Below are 17,901 nucleotides of genomic sequence, written 5' to 3' on the forward strand. Positions count from 1 at the left end.
AGCCTTTCAAGGGCAAATTCAGCTAGTTGGGGCCAAAGGTCAAGTTTCGTTGCCCAGTAGTCAAGGGGATTGTCTACCTCGGTTGGCAGGGTGCTGTCCAAGTAGGCCTAAGCCTGTTGTTTGAGGTCCTGCTCCAGGTCCACCTGATGCTGCTGCTGCTGCTGCTGCTGCTGCTGCTGCTGCGGCTGGTTAGTAGTTTCCTCACTGCGCTGGTGAAGAAAGCTACTCATCATCGACTGCAGACTGAGGCAGCCGCTGCTGGTGGAGCTGCCACTGCTCCTACCACCCCACCCCTCCCCTGCTGCCATGGCAGCGGAACGCGAGCGCACAGGGCCCACAGTGTCTGAGGATGGACGTTGGCGCAGACAGGCAGAGACCAGCTGACTACATAGGTGGTTTTTATAGTACGTTATTTTGGCCTCCCTCTCAGCAGGTGTGAAAAAGGCCACCATTTTTGAACGGTAGCGAGGGTCCAACAAGGTGGACAGCCAAAAGTCATCCCTCTGTCTGATGGTTATTATTCGGCTGTCGCTACGCAAGCAAGCGAGCATGCTATGGGCCATTTGTGCCAAGGAATGCGAGGGACTCCCTGCCTCCATCTCCACAGCATACTGCCACGGTGCGTCTGGGTCCTCTGTCTCCTCCTCCTCCTCCTCCTCTACCAGATGCTCCTGCTCCTCCACTCCTGTCCGCTGAGTGGAAAAACCACCCATTTCACTCAATAATTCCTGAGCACCAATGTCCTCCTCTACCTCCTCCTCTTCTTCCTGTCCTGCCCCCACAGGGGTCATGTGGCGTTGAGATCTGTGCGCCACGTCTACCGCACCCTGACCAGCCATTGTTAACAGCATTTGTTCCAGGACGTGCAACAGAGGAATGACGTCGTTCATCCCATAGTCCTGCCGACTCACGAATAGCGTGGCCTCCTCAAAGGGCCTGAGCAAGCGCAGGTGTCACGCATGAGCTGCCAATGGCTGACATCTAAGTTACACAGGGAGTACCTTTATCCGCTTTTAACATCAGGAAATCGGTGATGGCCTTTCGCTGTTCGTAAAGGCGGTCTAACATATGTAGGGTTGAATTCCACCTTGTTGCAACGTCACAGCATGAGGAGTCGGTACGGGGGCCCATGGCAGATTACGTGCCTGGCAGCAGCAATGGGAGGCCCGTAATCTGCCAGCACCCTATGTCAAAAAATTCAACACACCAGCAGTGTGAGGAGACCTGAAAGTGGCACATGGCAGAGTGTGGCTATGGAGACAGCAGCAATGGGAGGCCGTACAGGGACCCATGACACACTCTGGACTTGGCAGCAGCATGAGGAGGCGGTATAGGGGCCCATGGCAGATTAGGGGCCTGGCAGCAGCAATGGGAGGCCCGTAATCTGCCAGCACCCTATGTCAAAAAATTCAACACACCAGCAGTGTGAGGAGACCTGAAAGTGGCACATGGCATGAGACACTGTGGACCTGGCAGCAGCATGAGGAGGCGGTATATAGGGGCCCATGGCAGATTAGGGGCCTGGCAGCAGCTATGGGAGGCCCGTAATCTGCCAGCACCCTATGTCAAAAAATTCAACACACCAGCAGTGTGTGAGGAGACCTGAAAGTGGCACATGGCAGAGTGTGGCGATGGAGACAGCAGCAATGGGAGGCCGTACAGGGACCCATGACAGACTCTGGACCTGGCAGCAGCATGAGGAAGCGGTATATAGGGGCCTATGGCAGATTAGGGGCCTGGCAGCAGCTATGGGAGGCCCGTAATCTGCCAGCACCCTATGTCAAAAAATTCTACACACCAGCAGTGTGTGAGGAGACCTGAAAGTGGCACATGGCAGAGTGTGGCGATGGAGACAGCAGCAATGGGAGGCCGTACAGGGACCCATGAGAGACTCTGGACCTGGCAGCAGCATGAGGAAGCGGTATATAGGGGCCTATGGCAGATTAGGGGCCTGGCAGCAGCTATAGGAGGCCCATAATCTGCCAGCACCCTATGTCAAAAAATTCAACACACCAGCAGTGTGAGGAGACCTGAAAGTGGCACATGGCATGAGACACTGTGGACCTGGCAGCAGCATGAGGAGGCGGTATATAGGGGCCCATGGCAGATTAGGGGCCTGGCAGCAGCTATGGGAGGCCCGTAATCTGCCAGCACCCTATGTCAAAAAATTCAACACACCAGCAGTGTGTGAGGAGACCTGAAAGTGGCACATGGCAGAGTGTGGCGATGGAGACAGCAGCAATGGGAGGCCGTACAGGGACCCATGACAGACTCTGGACCTGGCAGCAGCATGAGGAAGCGGTATATAGGGGCCTATGGCAGATTAGGGGCCTGGCAGCAGCTATGGGAGGCCCGTAATCTGCCAGCACCCTATGTCAAAAAATTCTACACACCAGCAGTGTGTGAGGAGACCTGAAAGTGGCACATGGCAGAGTGTGGCGATGGAGACAGCAGCAATGGGAGGCCGTACAGGGACCCATGAGAGACTCTGGACCTGGCAGCAGCATGAGGAGGCGGTATATAGGGGCCTATGGCAGATTAGGGGCCTGGCAGCAGCTATGGGAGGCCCGTAATCTGCCAGCACCCTATGTCAAAAAATTCTACACACCAGCAGTGTGTGAGGAGACCTGAAAGTGGCACATGGCAGAGTGTGGCGATGGAGACAGCAGCAATGGGAGGCCGTACAGGGACCCATGACAGACTCTGGACCTGGCAGCAGCATGAGGAGGCGGTATATAGGGGCCCATGGCAGATTAGGGGCCTGGCAGCAGCAATGGGAGGCCCGTAATCTGCCAGCACCCTATGTCAAAAAATTCTACACACCAGCAGTGTGAGGAGACCTGAAAGTGGCACATGGCAGAGTGTGGCGATGGAGACAGCAGCAATGGGAGGCCGTACAGGGACCCATGACAGACTCTGGACCTGGCAGCAGCATGAGGAGGCGGTATATAGGGGCCTATGGCAGATTAGGGGCCTGGCAGCAGCTATGGGAGGCCCTTAATCTGCCAGCACCCTATGTCAAAAAATTCTACACACCAGCAGTGTGTGAGGAGACCTGAAAGTGGCACATGGCAGAGTGTGGCGATGGAGACAGCAGCAATGGGAGGCCGTACAGGGACCCATGAGAGACTCTGGACCTGGCAGCAGCATGAGGAGGCGGTATATAGGGGCCTATGGCAGATTAGGGGCCTGGCAGCAGCTATGGGAGGCCCATAATCTGCCAGCACCCTATGTCAAAAAATTCTACACACCAGCAGTGTGTGAGGAGACCTGAAAGTGGCACATGGCAGAGTGTGGCGATGGAGACAGCAGCAATGGGAGGCCGTACAGGGACCCATGACAGACTCTGGACCTGGCAGCAGCATGAGGAGGCGGTATATAGGGGCCCATGGCAGATTAGGGGCCTGGCAGCAGCAATGGGAGGCCCGTAATCTGCCAGCACCCTATGTCAAAAAATTCTACACACCAGCAGTGTGAGGAGACCTGAAAGTGGCACATGGCAGAGTGTGGCAATGGAGACAGCAGCAATGGGAGGCCGTACAGGGACCCATGACAGACTCTGGACCTGGCAGCAGCATGAGGAGGCGGTATATAGGGGCCTATGGCAGATTAGGGGCCTGGCAGCAGCTATGGGAGGCCCGTAATCTGCCAGCACCCTATGTCAAAAAACTGAACACACCAGCAGTGTGTGAGGAGACCTGAAAGTGGCACATGGCAGTGTGGCGATGGAGACAGCAGCAATGGGAGGTCTCCCATTGTCCCAACATGGCCCAAATAGTCCCAACATGGGCCCCCTGGCCACGCTTGACTTTCTGGCCACATAGTCGACATACGGCTACGTTTACTGCCACACCGCCGAGTAGGAAACTTTGCCCCCGATACTCCTCACTGGCTGACTGCTGCTTCCTCCGTGCACACCGGCACCACTACTGGCCGTGGTGGTAGGCTGCAGTGGAGCTGGTGCTCTACTCTGTGGCCGTTTGGCTCCACTGACACTGCTTCCACTGACACTGCTGCGACCCTCCTGCTGTCTCCTGGGCAACCCACCGACTGTTTCGCTCACTGCCAAGCTGCCACCCTCTTCTCCTGATGATGCGGAAGAAATTGCCTGATGACGACGAGGCTGCCAAGTGCGATCAACCTCCTCATCATCAAGTAGGGTCTCCGCCTCACTACTAGCCCCCTCGGCTGCGTCTGGGTCAGGAGACAGACCTGTCTCTAGACCGGCTACCGGGCCACTCTCCTCGCCACTACTTCTTCGCCTAGCTGCTGAAAAGGCGGATGTCTCCCCCCGTTCCTGACCGCCCTCTGTTAGCTCTTCCTCACTGTACAGTGGGGCTGAGCCCACAGCATGCGATACTTCGCTTGGTGAGGGAACACCAAAGGACAGGGGCAGGTAGAGGACACGTGATTTCAGTGGGCTAGGTCCCGGGCCATGCCAACTAACGGTTGTGTCTGACGTACCCACCGACCGTTGGCTGTAGGTGTCAGAGGTGACCTGGGAAGAGGAAGACGACCGAGCCAACCAATCGACGACGGCAGGGTTGTCGGTGGAGACACGACCGCTGGATGACACCGGGAGCACTGGCCTCTGGCTGCGAATAGTGCTGCCTCGACCCCTTCCTCTGCTGCCACGTCTGCTCGCTCCTAAAACATTGCCTCCTCTGCCACTCCTCTGCATGTTGTCTGACATACTCTTTAATTAAACGATTATGTGTCCCTGAGTAACAATTCTGTGTCCCTGAGTAACAATTCTGTGTCTGTGCGAGTAACAATTCTGTGGCCCTAAGTAACAGTTCTGTGGCCCTCAGTAACAATTCTGTGTCCCTGATTAACGTTTCTGTGGCCCCAAGTAACAGTTCTGTGGCCCTCAGTAACAATTCTGTGTCTGTGCGAGTAACAATTCTGTGGCCCTAAGTAAAGTTTCTGTGGCCCTAAGTAACAATTCTCTGGCACTCAGTAACAATTCTGTCTGTCCCTGAGTAACAATTCTCTGGCACTCAGTAACAATTCTGTCTGTCCCTGAGTAAAAATTCTGTGGCCCTAAGTAAAGTTTCTGGGGCCCTGAGTAACAATTATCTGGCACTCAGTAACAATTCTGTCTGTCCCTGAGTAACAATTCTCTGGCACTCAGTAACAATTCTGTCTGTCCCTGAGTAAAAATTCTCTGGCCCTAAGTAAAGTTTCTGTGGCCCTGAGTAACAATTCTCTGGCACTCCGTAACAATTCTGTCTGTCCCTGAGTAACAATTCTCTGGCACTCAGTAACAATTCTGTCTGTCCCTGAGTAAAAATTCTGTGGCCCTAATTAAAGTTTCTGTGGCCCTAAGTAACAATTCTCTGGCACTCAGTAACAATTCTGTCTGTCCCTGAGTAACAATTCTCTGGCACTCCGTAACAATTCTGTCTGTCCCTGAGTAACAATTCTCTGGCACTCAGTAACAATTCTGTCTGTCCCTGAGTAAAAATTCTGTGGCCCTAATTAAAGTTTCTGTGGCCCTAAGTAACAATTCTCTGGCACTCAGTAACAATTCTGTCTGTCCCTGAGTAACAATTCTCTGGCACTCCGTAACAATTCTGTCTGTCCCTGAGTAAAAATTCTGTGGCCCTAAGTAAAGTTTCTGTGGCCCTGAGTAACAATTCTCTGGCACTCCGTAACAATTCTGTCTGTCCCTGAGTATGAATTCCGTGGCCCTAACTAGCGTTTCTTTGTCCCTAAGTAAAGTTTCTGTGGCCCTCAGTAACAGTTCTGTGTCTGTGCGAGTAACAATTCTGTGTCTGTGCGAGTAACAATTCTGTGGCCCTAAGTAAAGTTTCTTTGGCCCTAAGTAACAATTCTCTGGCACTCCGTAACAATTCTGTCTGTCCCTGAGTAACAATTCTCTGGCACTCAGTAACAATTCTGTCTGTCCCTGAGTAAAAATTCTGTGGCCCTAAGTAAAGTTTCTGTGGCCCTGAGTAACAATTCTCTGGCACTCCGTAACAATTCTGTCTGTCCCTGAGTAACAATTCTCTGGCACTCAGTAACAATTCTGTCTGTCCCTGAGTAAAAATTCTGTGGCCCTAAGTAAAGTTTCTGTGGCCCAGAGTAACAATTCTCTGGCACTCCGTAACAATTCTGTCTGTCCCTGAGTATGAATTCTGTGGCCCTAACTAGCGTTTCTTTGTCCCTAAGTAACAGTTCTGTGGCCCTGAGTAACAATTCTGTGTCTGTGCGAGTAACAATTCTGTGGCCCTAAGTAACAGTTCTGTGGCCCTCAGTAACAGTTCTGTGTCTGTGCGAGTAACAATTCTGTGTCTGTGCGAGTAACAATTCTGTGGCCCTAAGTAACAGTTCTGTGGCCTTCAGTAACAATTCTGTGTCTGTGCGAGTAACAATTCTGTGTCTGTGCGAGTAACAATTCTGTGGCCCTAAGTAAAGTTTCTGTGGCCCTAAGTAACAATTCTCTGGCACTCAGTAACAATTCTGTCTGTCCCTGAGTAACAATTCTCTGGCACTCAGTAACAATTCTGTCTGTCCCTGAGTAAAAATTCTGTGGCCCTAAGTAAAGTTTCTGGGGCCCTGAGTAACAATTCTCTGGCACTCAGTAACAATTCTGTCTGTCCCTGAGTAACAATTCTCTGGCACTGAGTAACAATTCTGTCTGTCCCTGAGTAAAAATTCTGTGGCCCTAAGTAAAGTTTCTGTGGCCCTAAGTAACAATTCTCTGGCACTCAGTAACAATTCTGTCTGTCCCTGAGTAACAATTCTCTGGCACTCAGTAACAATTCTGTCTGTCCCTGAGTAACAATTCTCTGGCACTCAGTAACAATTCTGTCTGTCCCTGAGTAAAAATTCTGTGGCCCTAAGTAAAGTTTCTGGGGCCCTGAGTAACAATTATCTGGCACTCAGTAACAATTCTGTCTGTCCCTGAGTAACAATTCTCTGGCACTCAGTAACAATTCTGTCTGTCCCTGAGTAAAAATTCTGTGGCCCTAAGTAAAGTTTCTGTGGCCCTGAGTAACAATTCTCTGGCACTCCGTAACAATTCTGTCTGTCCCTGAGTATGAATTCCGTGGCCCTAACTAGCGTTTCTTTGTCCCTAAGTAAAGTTTCTGTGGCCCTCAGTAACAGTTCTGTGTCTGTGCGAGTAACAATTCTGTGTCTGTGCGAGTAACAATTCTGTGGCCCTAAGTAAAGTTTCTGTGGCCCTAAGTAACAATTCTCTGGCACTCCGTAACAATTCTGTCTGTCCCTGAGTAACAATTCTCTGGCACTCAGTAACAATTCTGTCTGTCCCTGAGTAAAAATTCTGTGGCCCTAAGTAAAGTTTCTGTGGCCCTGAGTAACAATTCTCTGGCACTCCGTAACAATTCTGTCTGTCCCTGAGTAACAATTCTCTGGCACTCAGTAACAATTCTGTCTGTCCCTGAGTAAAAATTCTGTGGCCCTAAGTAAAGTTTCTGTGGCCCAGAGTAACAATTCTCTGGCACTCCGTAACAATTCTGTCTGTCCCTGAGTATGAATTCTGTGGTCCTAACTAGCGTTTCTTTGTCCCTAAGTAACAGTTCTGTGGCCCTGAGTAACAATTCTGTGTCTGTGCGAGTAACAATTCTGTGGCCCTAAGTAACAGTTCTGTGGCCCTCAGTAACAGTTCTGTGTCTGTGCGAGTAACAATTCTGTGTCTGTGCGAGTAACAATTCTGTGGCCCTAAGTAACATTTCTGTGGCCTTCAGTAACAATTCTGTGTCTGTGCGAGTAACAATTCTGTGTCTGTGCGAGTAACAATTCTGTGGCCCTAAGTAAAGTTTCTGTGGCCCTAAGTAACAATTCTCTGGCACTCAGTAACAATTCTGTCTGTCCCTGAGTAACAATTCTCTGGCACTGAGTAACAATTCTGTCTGTCCCTGAGTAAAAATTCTGTGGCCCTAATTAAAGTTTCTGTGGCCCTAAGTAACAATTCTCTGGCACTCAGTAACAATTCTGTCTGTCCCTGAGTAACAATTCTCTGGCACTCAGTAACAATTCTGTCTGTCCCTGAGTAACAATTCTGTGGCCCTAATAACGTTTCTGTGGCCCTAAGTAACAATTCTCTGGCACTGAGTAACAATTCTGTCTGTCCCTGATTATGAATTCTGTGGCCCTAACTAGCGTTTCTTTGTCCCTAAATAACGATTCTGTGGCCCTCATTAACAAGTCTGTGTCCCTGAGTAATGGTTCTCTGTCCCTAAGTAACTTTTCTCTGTCCCCAATTATCGTTTCTGTGGCCCTAACTCTGTCCCTGTCCCTAGTACAGAGCGGTCTGCCTCTGTTCAATAACTGCAGGCAAATGAAGAATTCCAAAATGGCCGCTATTTATAGCTCGACCATTACACAGTGCTGGCTGGCTGGCTGCTGATAGGCTGATGCGATCACATGTAGTTGAGGAATGCATTATGGGTCAGCGCGCCTTGTCTGCGCGCCTTCCCAGACATCCCCGCTCCGTCGCCGCACATGTCAGCCGCCATTTTCTGAAAAATTTCGATTCGCGCGTCCGAATTAGGCTATTTTTCGGATTCGGCACGAATCGAAATTTTTCCGATATTCGACTCGAATTCCACTTCGGATACTTCGATTCGCTCATCTCTAGTGACACACATTGACACACATTTTTTAAATGCACGGCAAAGCGTGCGATTTCTTCTGGGTTACCATGTAGATGCAAACGCAGCCTAAATGGCACCATGAGCGTGCCACACATTTGGTGGGCGTTATTACGTGTTTTCTAAACACACAGCAAAAAGTGTGTTTTCTGTGCGGGTTGCATGCCTTCAGAAAGACGTAGATGCAAACGCGGCATAAATTACAACGCTGCAAATTTGCCTCATTTTTCTAAAACGCAGATTGCTACGTTTTCAGAAATGCGCAGATGTGAATGCAGGCTAATTGTTAATGACACCCCAATCACGGTTAGCAGATGCGTGTTTTGCTGCCAAAATGAGCGCTGCATTTGTCATGCGTAGGGCAGCCCATTCAAGGGAATGGGCTAGACTAAATGCGATGTATGTTTACACGTAAAGAAACGCAAAAAAAATTCGAGCAGTGTTTCTGCTATACTCAGCTGTGCATGTGATGTACTAGGGAGGATGTTTTTAGGCAGCAAGGATGACAGGTGAAGGTTAAAAAAGACTGCCTTAGAAGTCTCAGCAAAGTGGCTGTAATTACGACAAATGTAGGACTTGCTGGAGATTTTACATTGAAGTCTATGGGAGTTGTGCATGACAAGAGTTGCCAAAAAGTAGTGCAAGAATTATTTTTTTTATCGCAGCAACTCAAGTTGTGGCAATTAGGAGAGCACCCAATAAAATCTAAGTGCTTTCCCCTACAATTTTACATGTCGCCAGAATGTTGAAAGTCGCTGAAATATCGCTCTAGTGTGAACCAGACACACATTTTTTTTGCTTGAAAAAAAAAAAAACTGCAAAAATCCACACCCACACTAAACGCAAGATGCTTGAAAATCAAGAAGTACTTTAAAATACTCTACAAACATGTCAAAACACACTCAAAGCTCAAAAAGTCGTATGAGCTACTTTGTTGCGATTGGCGCACATAGGGCAGCCCATTGGAATGAATTGGCTGTTCTATGCATGTAATCTTATGCATTCACACTATAGCATTTCATGAATGCATGGAAAATCCTGCGAGTCTGCACATGTTTACGAAACATGCAAAAAAAACAGCTGTATTGGCAGTGACACTCATTGCTACTAATGGCACCGAAAACACTGTAAAACAGACACACGTTTTTGTGCACAAAAAACATGCAGCAATGTCAAAATATGCAATGCGTGAAGCTCAAAAAGTGAATGAATACCTACTGAATGTAAGCACCATTTGTCTACTGCATTACTGACACTGCCTTGTGTTTGATAAGTGCCTAGTTGCTAATATTGATTGTGGAAGAAGGTTTAACGTTATTTTCCACTGCTGATTACTCAGCATAGCCACACATACAGTACACTATAGTGGCAAAAGTATTGGGACACCCCTCCAAATCCTTGGATTCAGGTGTTTGCATCACCTCCATGGCCACAGGTGTATAAAATCAAGCACCTAGGCATGCAGACTGCTTCTACAAACATTTGTGAAAGAATGGGTCACTCTCAGGAGCTCAGTGAATTCAAGCGTGGTACCGTGATAGGTTGCCACCTGTGAAATAAATCCATTCGTGAAATTTTCTTGCTATTAAATATTCCATGGTCAACTGCAGGGGTGGACTGACCATTTGGAAACTAGGGCACTGCCCGAGGGCCCGGGGTCAGTAGGGGGCCCCATGAGATGCCCCTGGTACCTTTTGCATAGGCTTTTTTGAGTTTGGTCAAGGACAAAGGGGCCCTATGATCCCCTATTGCCCGGGGGCCCCATGAGTTGTCAGTCCGCCCCTGGTCAACTGTTAGTGGTATTATAACAATTTTAGAATGGGGTGCCTCAAGACTGTCCATAATTTTAAAAGGGCACCCCATTCAAATGTAAAAAAAACTATTGTAATAGTTTTATAAAACACAGCAACATCCACACATGTAGGACACCCAACATTAGAGGCGGTTTATTCTTCCAAAGCAAATACACTTCTGCACACTGGTACTGACTAGTATTCCAGTGTTTCTCTTCTCCCTCAGTTTTTCTCCATCACTGAGCTAATGTGACCCCAGCACTGATGGAGACTGCCCATAATTTTACAGGGTGCCTTGACTGAAAAAAGGTTGAGAAACACTGCTCTAGATAATGTCCTGAACTGTAGTTTTTTTTTTAAATTATACAAGGGTTCTTCAAAAAGTTTTCATACTTTATTTGACTAGTCACATGACACTCTCAGATACGTCCAATAACTACTCCTCCCGCCCTCACCGTTTCCAATGAAAATATAAAAGTGCGGAAACTTTTTGAAGACTCCTCGTATTTTTAACCAGTTGCTGCTCGGCCTATAGACAGATGGCGGCCGGGTGAACAGCTCGTCTATCTGGGTGGATGCCATATGGCATCCTTTCAGGCAAGTACATTGCGCCTGCCCGCAGGGACACGGCCGATGACAGATCTGTGTACTGACCCCATTGCCAGTACCATGTGACCTGCTGTGACCAATCACAGCAGGTCACATGACAGTTGTATACAATGGATGGCTTCCTTTCATGCCATCCATTGTATAGAAGTATGGCTAGCTGTGAATGGTCACAGCAATCACATGCACAAGCTGGGCTAATCACAGCCTATCTGTGTCTTGTGATTAGCTGTGGCCAAATCACAGCTAAGCACAAAAAAAGCCCTGAATGAATTCTTTGCTATAAGCAAATTGTGTAAAAAAAATAAATACTGATCACTTCCCCAAAGTAGTACAATGTTACTATGGTAACATTATACTACTTTGGTCATAGTAAAATATGAAAAAAAAACTTAAAAAAGAGAAAAAAATGTAATAAAAAATAATAAAAAAGTAAAAAAAAAAGACCCCTTTTCCCAAGGTAGACAGTCCAACGTATTTCATAAGAGGCATGGCGAGTTTTTTGAAGTTGTCATTATTTGTCATAATTTTTCGGAAATGAAGAAATTAAAAAAATGATTTTCACAATTTTTTTTTTCATATTGTCACCAGTCAGTGTCCCTGATCACCGCCATGCCAGTTATATGATGACGCTGTACTGCACTGGTGACAGTACGTAAAAAAAAATTGTGAAAATCATTTTTTTAATTTCTTCATTTCCGAAAAAGTATGACAAAAAAATGACAACTTCACAAAAACTCGCCATGCCTCTTATGAAATACGTCGGACTGTCTACTTTGCAAAAAGGGGTCATTTGGGGGATATCTGTACTGTTCTGACATTCTTGGACTTCAAGAAATTAGATTGGCTGTCAGTACTTCAGGACTGATCAATATTCAGATCTATACCATAGTTTGTGAACTCTATAACTTTCCTACAGACTAAATAATACATCCTAATTTGGGTTATTTTCACCAAAGACATGTAGCAGAATACATCTCGGCCTAAATTTATGAAGAACAATTATTTATTTGCAAACTTTTATAACAGAAACAAAGAAAAATGTGTTTTTTTTTCAAAGTTTTTGTTTTTTTTTTGTTAATTTAGCAAAACCCCGATGGTGATTAAATACCACCAAAAGAAAGCTCTAGTTGTGTGAAGAAAATGATAACATTTTAGTTTGGGTACAATGTTGTATGACCGCGCAATTGTCATTCAAAGTGTGAGAGCGCTGAAACCTTAAAATTGGCCTGGGCAGGAAGGGGGTATAAGTGCCCGGTATGGAAGAGGTTAAAGCGAGAATGCAATTGACAGCAAGGCTCCTTTCACACAGGGGGACTCCACCAGCGGATCAGCCTGATCAGCAGGGAATCTGTCTGCTGATTCCTGCTGAGCAGGCGGATGGCAGGTCTGTGTCCGTTCCACTTATGCAGAGCGGACACAGACATAGCCTGCTTTGTTCTATGAGCGGTCGGATGTAAACAGACCGCCTGTCTGTTTATACCAAACTGCCATATGATCCAATAGACCACGGGTGTCAAACTGACGGCCCTCCAGCTGTTGCCAAACTACAAGTCCCATGAGGCATTGCAAGATTGACAGTTACAAGCATGACTTCCAAAGGCAGAGACATGATGGGACTAGTTTTGCAACAGCTGGAGGGCCACCAGTTTGACACCCCTGCACTAGACGGACGGGGAACTGATCCCCATCCAGCTGCTTTTAGCAGATCGGATCTGATGCAGGTGGGTGTAAACAGACACATATCTATTTACATCTGCCGCTTTATAGAGACCAATGGAAAGTACGAATGATCCATTTGTGTGAAAGGGACCTAAGAGTGGCCACAACATTTGGCCAATGAAACAAGATAAGAATAACAATGTACAGTTTGTTAGTAGGCTTGGTGACAAACTACCAGCGCTGTGTTCAGGAGTAAATCGTAAGAAGCAATTGGAAATCTTTTGTGTCAGTGAAAACTGTAACTTTAAATTGTAACTGTAACTTTTAATTGAATGGGATCTTATTTGCAATTAAAGTTTCAAACTAAACTTCACACTACATTGTCAGTATTGAAAAGAAAACGCGCATGACACTTATGTGCAAAACAAACTCATCAGACTATTCTGCCTGGCAGTACTAAGATCGTTGGTTCAAATCCCAGCCATGGCACCACCTGCCTGGAGTTTGCATGTTCTTCCTGTGCCTGCGTGGGTTTCCTCCAGGTACTCTGGTTTCCTCCCACACTCCAAAGACATGCTGGTAGGTTAATTGGATCTTGTCTAAATTGGCCCTAGTATGTGTATGTATGAGTGTAAGCTAGGGACCTTTAGATTGTACGCCCCTTGAGGGTTAGGGACTGATGTGAATGTGCAATATATATGTAAAGCACTGCGTAAATGGATGGCGCTATATAAATACCTGTAATAAATAAATATGTGACCAAAGCTTATGGTCAAAAGCAGTTATAAAGTAGTCTTTTTCTCCAACACCAAAGTCTTCCTCTGACCAAAACTATCACCTCAGTTCATCTAACGCAATGTAAAAAAAAGGATTTGCTCCATATGGTGTTATGGTGCAATATCAAGTCTGTTACAAACAACTCCCGTACACTCACTTCTTTAGGTGAATAAACCTACACATAAAGACAAAAAGCATATGCCAGATCCAACCAACTGCATTGCTCACATCTCTGAGTGGTGTATCTCACCCACCAGCTTCAACCCTTATGAACCGATTACCGTTTCTCTGCACCAGCCTTCCATGTACCTGTAGCAATTGGTGGGCAGTAACACTGCTGTATGTGACGTATTTAAAGCGATACTAAAGGTTCTTTTTTTTTTTTGTAAAATGACAAACATGTTATACTTACCTGCTGTGTGCAGTGAAGCCTGGTTTGCACAGTGAAGCCTGGTTCCTTTCTGTTGTGTGCCCCCATAGCAAGCAATTTGCTATGGGGGCACTCGAGCAGGCTGTTCCCAAGCCGCTGCTCCGTGTGTCCATTCACACAAGGAGCTGTGGCTTGGCTCTGCCCCCTCTATCCCCTCATTGGCAGACTGGCTGTGATTGACAGCAGCAGGAGCTAACGGCTCCTGCTTGGTGTCTCAGCCAATGAGGAGGCAGAGACCTGGGACAGCCGAGGCTGTTGTGCACATCGATGGATCGTGATGGGACTTAGGTAAGTAATGAAGGGGCTGGGGGCACTGCTGCACACAGAAGGTTTTTTTTACCTTCATGCATAGAATGCATGAAGGTACAAAACCTTGAGCCTTTACAACCACTTTAACTGAATGGTATTTCCATTCCAAAACCCTGTCGTTCTGACAGTATCCCCTCCTGAATGTTTTCAGCTGCAGATCACTCCTCAAATCACTCAGAGATTCACCCCCGGTTCACATATATGCAGCCATGTGGGCCGCGTTTTGCTTGGGCACGAGAGCCCATTCATTTGAAAGGACTCCCGTGCCCGTGACATGCAGGGAAGAAATCCCTGCACGTCTTTGGAAAACGCAATCTACATGGGAACCTCGGTTCCCAGTACGGTTGCGTTTTCCAGTACGGGTCCACATTTCTCTGTGTGGGTGGTGCGGCTGCACGGATTTTCGTGCGGATCTGCAGCAGCACCACCCGCACAGATGTGAACCTAGGGTCAGAGACCAATGCAGGTGTAAATGAGCTCTAACTCACCACTTCTCAGCTCAAATTACTCTCCATGGTTCAGTTCACTGAATTTGTGATCTGAGTTTTTGATAAATTTATACATTTTTAAATTGCTGTTTTATATCTGTGTAGCGCTACACCCGCAGGGGCCACTTGATAATGCTTGTCCCCAGTGGTTGCTCTGACCTTGCAAGCTTCCCAACACTTCTGACACTCTGGGTTCAATTATATTTCAATGGTATGAATTAATAATGCAAGAGACACGATTCTTTAGTATATTAGGCTCACTCAAATGAGTAGACCACAGAATGAAGGTTTCAGAGGTACATCCCCAGTTAATGCAAAAAAGCAAAACACTGATAAAATAAAAATAACCAAATAGCAATAACAAATGGTACGTTGTAACTATGTAACTGCAATACTAGCATCAGGAAGAGGAAGAAAAGGCTTGATGGCTTATCAGCTTCCTCTGGGCCGTCAGTGTCACAATAATGAAGGCAAAACATTATGCAAATACACTGCTCAAAAAAATTAAAGGAACACTTTTTAATCAGAGTATAGCATCAAGTCAATCAAACTCCTGGGATATTGATCTGGCCAGTTAAGTTGCAAAGGGGATTGTTAATCAGCTTCAGCTGTCGTGAAATTAACGACAGGTGCACTAGATGGGCAACAATAAGATGACCCCCAAAACAGGAATGGTTTTACAGGTGAAGGCCACTGACATTTTTTTCTCTACGCATGTTTTCTGACTGTTTTTCACTAGTTTTGCATTTGGTTAGTGTCAGTGTCACTACTGGTAGCATGAGGCGATACTTGGACCCTACAGAGGTAACATAGGCAGTCCAGCTCCTCTAGGATGCCAATATGTGCCATTGGCAAGTTTGCTTTGTCTCCCAGCACAGTCTCAAGAGCATGGAGGAGATACCAGGAGACAGTTACTCTAGGAGAGCTGGACAAGGCCATAGAAGTTCCTTAACACATCAGCAGGACCAGTATATGCTCCTTTGTGCAATGAGGAACAGGACGAGCACTGCCAGAGTCCTACAAAATGACCTCCAGCAGGCCAACAGTGTGAATGTCTCTGAGCAAACAATCAGAAACAAACTTCATGAGGGTAGTCAGAGGGCCCAACATCCTCTAGTGGGCCCTGTGCTCACTGTCTGGCACCATAGATCTCGATTGGCATTTGCCATTGAACACCAGAATTGGCAGGATCACCACTAGATTGCACCTCAGACTTTCCAGGAGCTCAGTGATGCCCTGGTCCAGATCTGGGAGGAAATACCCCAGGGACACCATCCGCCGTCTGCATAATTTTTTCACTGATTTTCGGGGTGTCTTTGAATTCAGTCCTCTGTAGGTTGATAATTTTAATTTCCATCAAACGATGGGGCATCCTTACGTTTCTAACACATTACCCAGTCCATATCAGTATAGATATTCAGCATGATATTTTTCCCCATTAAGATATGATGTGTTTTCTAAGTGTTCCATTATTTATTTGAGCAATATATATATATATATATATATATTGGCATAAATGGGTATAGACACCCTAATTTGAATAACAATGAATTAGATGCGAAAAGGTCCCTTTAACTAGAGATAGCAACTTAAGTTCTGAGATGTTCCTGATGTGATAGTAGCCATTATCTTCTGCTAGCAATGGTGGGGCCCATATACAGTAGTAAGTAATGGTAATTCAATGAAGATAACAGACACCACAGGCCACAGGCTGTGTTAAATACTTAAAGCAAAGATCTCTTGGTACTGAGGTGTAAAGGTGTCTACATTCAGTGTCTCTAGAATGCTGTCAGAAAGAGGTTGGGCATCCACCCTCTTACCAATCCCATGGATAGCACGGCCTCCTAGAAACAGGGTCTTGCACAGACCCTTGGCTGTTCACAGAGAGGTGCAGAGTTACTGCCTGACAACCTGTCAGCACAGCAAGCAGAGATGACTGGCTGAAGACTAGATAGTGACAGTCCCAATGCAGAGAAGCTGATGCAATCTTGACATGGTGATCTGCATCACCACTGTGCTGAACTGGTTAGTAGCCAGAAATCTGTCTCTGGAGGAAAACAGCAGTCCCCCTGTGTTCAGCTCTGAGTCCTGCACCAACAGAGCGAGCAAGTTCCTTGCTATAGAATATATCTGCTCTCCCAACAACCTTCTGGTTCCCTAGCTCTCTGGTAGCTGTAGGTCAATCAGCACTCAGAAATGCAGTATGCATTGGCTATAGGCCTACAGGTCCCAGGATCCTCTGCTGTCAGAAGAACTGGATCCACTCTGCTAACAGTAAGTAATGTCCAGGGCTGACCATTTGGAAACTATACTCGAGGGCCCGGGTCAGTAGGGGGCCCCATGAGATGCCCCTGGTACCTTTTTCATAGGCTCTTTTGAGTTTGGGCAAGGACACAGGGGCCCCATGATCCCCTATTGCTTGGGGGCCCCATGAATTGTCAGTCCGCCCCTGGTGATGTCCCAGTACTGGGTAAAAGGGGGAAAACGATTAACCATAGTCCGATCTGCAAATGTCCCTGAATGGCATAATGATATAGCCAGCACCTGGCTACATCTGTTTTTCATAATCCTCACAATCTTTGTTTTACAAATACACATATAACACATAAAAATAATTCTCAATGCATTATAGGTTAAATAAAGAGATGGTACAGCAAGCAACACCTGATTTTCAGCTCCCCTTGTCTGATAAAAACCTCCTACTGAGTTGTATGACCAGTTGCTCCTTTATGGTGACTCTGTGGAGTTCTGTATATGACCTTTTTCAGCACAACTGAAATTTGAGACAACTTAATATGTGAAAAAAAACTTAGAGCTCCATCTGCTGGTATAAAATCGGATCTCTGAGTGTACTACAAACTGTCAATTATGAATTAAAGGCAGTCTGACCACCGTCTGCAGAGGTCATCTGTAAGTGGTGAGCTTATTTTCACATTATAAATCAACCTCTCATTTCTTATTTACGGATGGGAGTAGTCTGATTAACCCATAGAGCATGACACTTATAGATCTGTCAGATTAAACCTTCCCCATACAAAGAATATTTAGATCTATGTTTTGGACAAAACTGAGACATGCCATGAAAACCCTGTGCAGCCACATACTTTAAATCATCAAACTGTTGTTCATCTATGGCTGACAGGATTGCCACTCCATGATAATTGGAGCGGCAGGTAGGGCTGCAAATGACCATTCTTTTATTTTTTGTTTTTGCT

Source organism: Staurois parvus, unplaced genomic scaffold, assembly GCF_062004578.1.
Source record: "Staurois parvus isolate SC_StPar_1 unplaced genomic scaffold, SC_StPar_1.0 ptg000081l, whole genome shotgun sequence".
Lineage (NCBI taxonomy): Eukaryota > Metazoa > Chordata > Amphibia > Anura > Ranidae > Staurois > Staurois parvus.